Below are 6,971 nucleotides of genomic sequence, written 5' to 3' on the forward strand. Positions count from 1 at the left end.
AAGGTGTACTGAAAACTTCCCAGTTGCGCTAACTGTGATGAAGCATAACCATCTGGGACCCGCTCTGCCTGAGGATCCTGCTGCGACCTTCACTTTCCATTAAGGCGCCATGTCGCTAACGGAAAACCCACGGGTTTTTCATTAGCGCCATAGCGTCTACCGTCCTTGCTACCTTTCCTGGCCCGTGAAACACTGCTGGCATTGACTGTGGACCCACCGTGAAACTCATTTCCTGGGCGGGCGCTATGTCGCTAATGGTGGGAAGGGCCAATTTCCCGTTAGCGCCATAGCACCCTCTGGAAATGCACTTCCTTTTTCGGCTCACCCTTGACCTCTGCTCTATGAAACCCAAACCCACCGTGCCATGTGTTGAGGGGGCGCTATATCGCTATGGGTGAAGAGCTTGGAAATTTCAATAACGACATAGCACCTGACCCTTGATTCATGTCAATTCAACGGTGGAGAGGTTGTGGGTGGGGAAACAGACTTAGGGAAATAGGAAATAAGCCTAAGGTTGAACATTTGATTTTTTTGATATTTTCGCGGGTGATAAAAATAATATTGAAGCTGGGGAGATGACCGTTGAGGCGGGGCAAACATTTGAAATTTGAATTTTTCCGGGGGGGGAATGTAGTAACAGATATTCCTAACCTTGTTGATGCTGGGATGGAGATTTTTTTCATGATCAATTGGTTGTGTCTAACATGAAAATTACAGACCATCTTGTTGGGAGCAATAAGTGCTACTGTTGTAAGTTTGGCATCTTTTGATGGAGATCTACATATTGTTATTGATGTGGATTTTTATTTTTCTAATGTGGATTTAGTTATAGATCTATATGTTAGTGTTTCGGATGTGGAGTTTGATGCTCTTGTTGCTGATATGGATTATGGTGATAAGTTGCATACCTTACTTGTGGCTTACCATGTTGTTCAATTTATTGATGTGAGTGAATATATTGATTGGCTATTGTAGACTTTTGGAGGAGTTAGTTAATGGACTTTTTCATTTTCTTGGATTTATGGATTGGAAAGCCTTTGGTGAAGATGAAGTTGGTTGCAGGTATTTCTTTGGGCATCAAAGTATGGGAAACATTTTTCTATCTACCTAGGGACTCAAAGACAAGAGCATTGAGCTTGGATTTTGTGGACCTTATGGTTTGCACAATTGGGGATGAGTTCAAGGCATATTAGTTGACCTTTTCCTATGTGTGCATGAAGATTGGAGTGCTTGTATTGGACTTGAAGCCTTTTTGGTGGTTGTTGATAGTGCGTTCTTATTTTACCAGTGGACTTTAGAGATTGTGTTTGTGAGCTTCAATCAAGGGAATTGGTGTGTGGTACATGCACTCTTAGATTGGATCATTAGATGACACATGGACCTATGCCTAAGGGTGCATACTCTTATGTGGTCTTTTGAGTTAGTTATGCACTGTAAACTTTGGGCCTTGTCCTAAGTGTTTGTTGTGAGCCAACTTGTGGCTTAATTATGCATTTAATGTAAGGGCTTATTTATTTTACAACTTGATAGGAAAACTTGTGGCTTAGTTAGGTATAAGTAGGGAGTTTAGGGGAGTCTTGAATCATTATTGAATTCAACATAGAGTTGTTGAGTGGAGCGAAGTGTAGCAGAGCTAGTAGCTATGACTTGGGAAACAAGTAGATTGTTTGGTGGCTTGCGAGCACAAGTTTAGATTCTTCTTAGAGTTTCTATTAGTGTGTGGATATGGGCTAGCTAGAGTTTGGGTTGGATCTTGACAGATCTTGAAGAATTACTACTTACTTTTTATATGGCCATAATTGGGAAGGCCTTACAGCTTGGTACATTGCATGTAATTAGTTGATTTATGAATAAAGAGATGAGTTTGGTATAAGATCATATATCTTGGATTGTGTTTCCACTATGTGGTTATCATTGGGGGATAGGATATCTCCTTTGGGGATTCCCTTTCCTTGCACCGTGTTAATATCGCTCTTCAGAATTCTTCTAGTGTGTAAAACATTATTCCATATTCTTGATTCTGGGGGAGAGCAATGCTAAAGAGGTGATGATAAAATGAGTCACCCCTTGGGTACTTAGCCCTAAAAAATATTGCACCAATTATTCGAGGAGTTTACCAGTCTGGACCCCACCTTAGATAGGAGGGCTTTGTTCAAATTTTTGATCCTTCTAATATTAAGACCACTCAAAGACATAGGTATATAGACTTTATCCTAATCTTTTCCTCAGTCCCCGACCATAGGAAACTTATTTGTATTTTCTTGATAATTTCTTGTATATTGCTAGGAGTTTATTAAGAGAGAGAAAGCACATGTGTATGCCCTATAAAGAGGGTGAGAGGAGCTGGAGTTTCCCCACACTACTCAAATTTTTTCCTTTCTAGCCTACAAGCTTTCTCTATATGTGTTCCACCAACTCATTCCACTATTGGGAAGTAACCTCCTTAATTATGAGTGGGAGACCAAGATAGGTGTTAGGTAAACCCACTTCTGGGCATTCCATAATTCTAATCACCTTTCTCCTCATATCCTTTTCTTTGTTTAAAAAGTACACCTTTATTTTTTGTTAGTTTTATACATTGGCCTGATATCTCCTCATACTAGTTAAGAAGGTTTTTCCAAGACTTCTCTTCATGGATTGAGGATAAAATAAAGATGAAGGTTTCATCAACAAATTTTTGGAGCACCTATGGAGGAATCGAGGAGGTTAGTCTTATGTCCTTTATTTTTCCTTTCTACACTAAAGCCTTTAAGTTCTCTAAGCACCTCTACCACAATGATGAATAAATAAGGAGATAGGGGGTCCCCTTGCCGAAGACCTTGATGGGAGGTAATAAAATCCCCCTAAGATCCCATTCAACAAAGCAGAACTGAATTGTAGTAACAACAACCATGACTATCTTAACAAAGTTCTCTTTGAATCCTAGCTTGCTAAGAATAGAAAACAAAACTTCTCTCCTTACCTTATCAAAGGCCTTAGAAATGTCAAATTTTAGAGCCATACCTAGGTTCGCACATTTCTCCATGGTGTGGATGGCCTCATGGGTAGTAATAACCGCACCCATAATCTATCTTCCTAGGACAAACCCATTATGATAGGGGCCAATGAAATTATCTAACAAGGGTTTGATGTGGTTCACCATAACTTTAGAGAGGATCTTGTAAACCATGTTTTAAAGGCTTATAGGTATGAATTCTTCTAGATGCCTCAGTTCATCATTTTTTGGTATCAGAATAATAAAGGTCTCATTGAGTTCCCTCAGCAACTTGTTAGTTCTAATAAAGTCCTTAGTAGTATGGAAAATATCATGCTTAACAATGTCCCAAAAATCCAAGAAAAATGTAGGGGGAAACCCATCAAGCCATAGGGCTATACACGGGCTTATGAAAAATATAATTTTTCTCACTTCCTCTTCTATGACATTCTCAACTAGGTATTTATTCATCTCATCATCAATGATTGGGTTCACAATCCTTAAAATAGTATCTTGAGTGTTGGTGTCCATATGGGCTAAGGGAGGGTTATAGATATCTTGAAAATATTAAGAAACCCACTCCTCCATCCTAAACTCCTCCAAAATCTCATGGCCAACTTTGTCCACTAATATGCTTATGGTGTTCCTCTTATTTCTCTTCAAATTTGATCTATGGAAGAAGATCGTGCTTTTGTCACCCTCTGCCAGCCACTTAACCCTTAACCATTGTTTCCAAAAAAAATCCTCCCTCTCTAATAACATTTTCCATTGGGCATGGAAAATCTTTTCCTCATGTTGATCTTCTTGAGATGAGTTGTCGCTGGCCATATTCATCTGGAGGGTTTCTAGCTTCTTTTGAGTCACCTTCTTTTCCTTAAAAATGTTACCAAATGAAGATTTACTTCAGCATCTGACCTCCTTTCGAATCCTTTCTACTTTCCTAGAAATGCAAAACATAGTTGAGCCCTAAACGGGAATGTTCCACTACTAGGAGATACAACCTCTAAAATCTAGGTGTGAGTGCCACATTATTTCATACCTAAAGGGTCTTCTTTTGCAAGTTTTTTCTACTTCCAAGAGAAGAGAATCATAGAATGGTTAGAGATGGTCCTTAAATACACCATTAGGGAGGTATACGAGAGAATGTATCAATCAATAGATAATAAAATGAGTCAATTCTAACCTGAATCAGGTTGTTTCCAAATCTAATGTTTGACTAGGTAAAAGGGGTTCCTTGAAGATTAATACCAAGAAGGTCATTTTGACCCAGGAAGTCCGCTAGGTCATACATACTCTTAGAGAAGTCCTCCAAGCTGCCCATCTTCTCTGAGGGGTACAAAGGGGTGTTAAAGTCCCTCATACACAACTTGCTCTCAGTCCTTAGCAAGTCAACAACTTTGTTGCCTCCTCCCATACTAAAAGGCACCCATTATGCTCGTGTTAGGGACATAGAAATTAAACAAGTTCCATTTATGATTTTTAGAGACAAAGCTAACAACAATGAAATTGGGGTTTAGGAGGACCTCTCTACCCATGACAATATCATGATTCCAAAGAGTTGCTATCCCCCCCGAAGAACCCATCACTACATTATAAGAGAATTTTGTACCTGGCCAAACATACTCATCCACTTTTGAAAACATTTGTGTTGTCATTTTAACATTTTGCAAAAGAATCATGTCCACTTTCAATTCAATGATCTTTTGTTTGACTTCATACTGCTTCCTAGGGCTGTTAAGCCCTCTCACATTCCATGATAATCTTCAATTTTTTATGTATTTTTATCTCCTCCCGAGTCTTTTGTTTGCCCTATGCTATATCTCTTACTATCTCTTTCTAACAAAGGGTCTTGGTTGGGGTCTCCCAATTTTCACAGTCGCTCCAACATCAGCCTTACTCGCTCCCCTTAATTTCCTTTTGGGTATGGTACATCCAACATTACTGTCCAGGGTGCAATCATCCTTGTTAGCATAGGCCTAGATAGGAGAATGCACTTCAACAATAACTAGGATGGAAACCACTAGGGTACCATTCAGATGAGGCGAACAATTCCCATTCTAAGAGGGGATCTTGAGTGGTCTAAATTCTCGACCTTCTCCAGAAGATTCAAAAAACTATTCACTATTCATTGTCAAGCGACTTAGTTAACTCCATTTTGTCTAATGCATTTATTTTGAAAATCTTAGGCCATTGTTTTTTGTGAATGCGTATCCTATTAAGATCTAGAAGCTGCCACCCTTCTATTTTATGATGCTTTATCAGATCTCATTTCAAATCCAACTTATCATATGATTATAAATACAATAATTGTTCTTACACAATTTATACTAATAAAACTTAATCAAACAATACACCTAAAAAAACCTTTCTTATGCTAAACAATAAAAAAATTCCATTTACACTAAACAAAATTTGAAATTTAATAATAACATATAAAATGATTTTTAAATATTTCTCCACAAAAATTAATCATTTTAATCTAAACAAATAAAAAAACAAAACTTGATAAAAATAGTAATTATAATTCACATAGTTTACAAACTACACAATTACTTGCTGTATACAACAGTGAGCCACCTATAACCTAGAAACTACCAAACGTAGCACGTGGGACTAAGCAAGTTGGTCAAATTTAGAATTAAAGTTGTTACTTCTGAAAAGTTATCGACAAATATACAAAACAAGAAAGCGAAAAAAGACCGCCTGATATTTTACATGGAAATTTCCGTAACCGTCTGAATCGAAAGCAGACGAAGAGGAAGGGTTGTAACTTTCGATTTTAATGGACAAATCGTCGTATCGCTCTGAAAAGCTTCCAAATCGGATCTTAAAGCGGCCTTCATCTGATCGCTGCGATTCCATCAAGCTCAGAATTTGACAGTTTGGATGAGTATTACGGTAAATTCTGGTGTTAATTTCAACTTGTGAGTATGTAATAATGGAAGTCAGAAAATGTCAGCAGTTGCTCATGTGACTTCAGAAGTTTCATCGAAATCAGCAGCCTTCTCAATCAGGTACATATCTCAAGATTTTTGTTGTCTATCAGAGTTTTTTCAGCGCTGCATCCATAAAAGGAAAGTTGTTTGCAATTTACTAAAAGTGTGGCAGCAAATCGTCCAGATTATTTCAGTAATAAGAAATTAAGTACAAGATTCATTGCACCTTGAGGAAAATTTAAGGAGAAGAATACCGTCTGATGCCAGATCCGATAATATTTCCCCTTTTGGAGGCTTCGCCTGGACTTTGCTTGAAATTTTTGGTTCGGGAACCTCCGCGTTTCAATGTCTATATCAGAATAACCTTGATTCTTCCTTAAGCAACGATTTCTAAGATTTTTTTGCCTTTACAGCTGGAAATCAATACCAGTGAGATCTTTAAATGCAGCACTGTTCTAATTGCTAAGGTTTTTTTTTTGGCCTCTACACCTGGAAATTATTACGGCGAAGTGATGCAGAGCTGTTCCAATTTCTAAGGATTTATTTGTCTCCACGACTGGAAATTCATGCTGCTACAGACTTTCAATGCAGCACTATTCCAGTAACAAAGCGTATGGTTCTCAGAATACTTCATTGGTGAACGCTCCTTACAGAATAGGAGAAGCGCAAATGCAAAAGTCATATAGTGTTTTTCCTTACAGTGTTCAATCTGTATTGGTAATGTTCTCGCTGACTGTTTCTTTGATGTTTCTTCCATTGATTTTGCCGCCTCTGCCGCCACCGCCTTTGGTATTACTACTGGTTCCTATTGTGATATTTGTTATGCTCATGGTATTGGCTTTCATGCCTGGCAATGTCACAAACACGGCAGTGTCATCTGTTTGATATAATTTCTATCAGTAAGGAAAATGCAACAGCTCTTCCAGATGAGCTTTTACCGTCCATCGTCACGGCAGATCTTATGTTGTAAGTACGGTTCTTTCGGCTGCCATTCCATTGTAATCTCAGCATGAATTTCCTTATCCGTTAGAAATAAAAAAGGATTAATTTTCTGTTCTGTA

General features: G+C 38.2%; 1 pseudogene across 1 annotated transcript; it reads left to right on the forward strand.

Annotated features, from left to right (window-relative positions):
* The first annotated feature begins 5,647 nt into the window (after positions 1 to 5,647).
* LOC149566017 (ARGOS-like protein pseudogene) lies at positions 5,648 to 6,971 on the forward strand (annotated as a pseudogene). The gene has a single exon (XR_016362096.1). The product of XR_016362096.1 is annotated as an ARGOS-like protein pseudogene (transcript).

Source organism: Cupressus sempervirens, chromosome 3, assembly GCF_028749045.1.
Source record: "Cupressus sempervirens isolate cs-2001-9-10 chromosome 3, ASM2874904v1, whole genome shotgun sequence".
NCBI classification, from domain to species: Eukaryota; Viridiplantae; Streptophyta; class Pinopsida; order Cupressales; family Cupressaceae; genus Cupressus; species Cupressus sempervirens.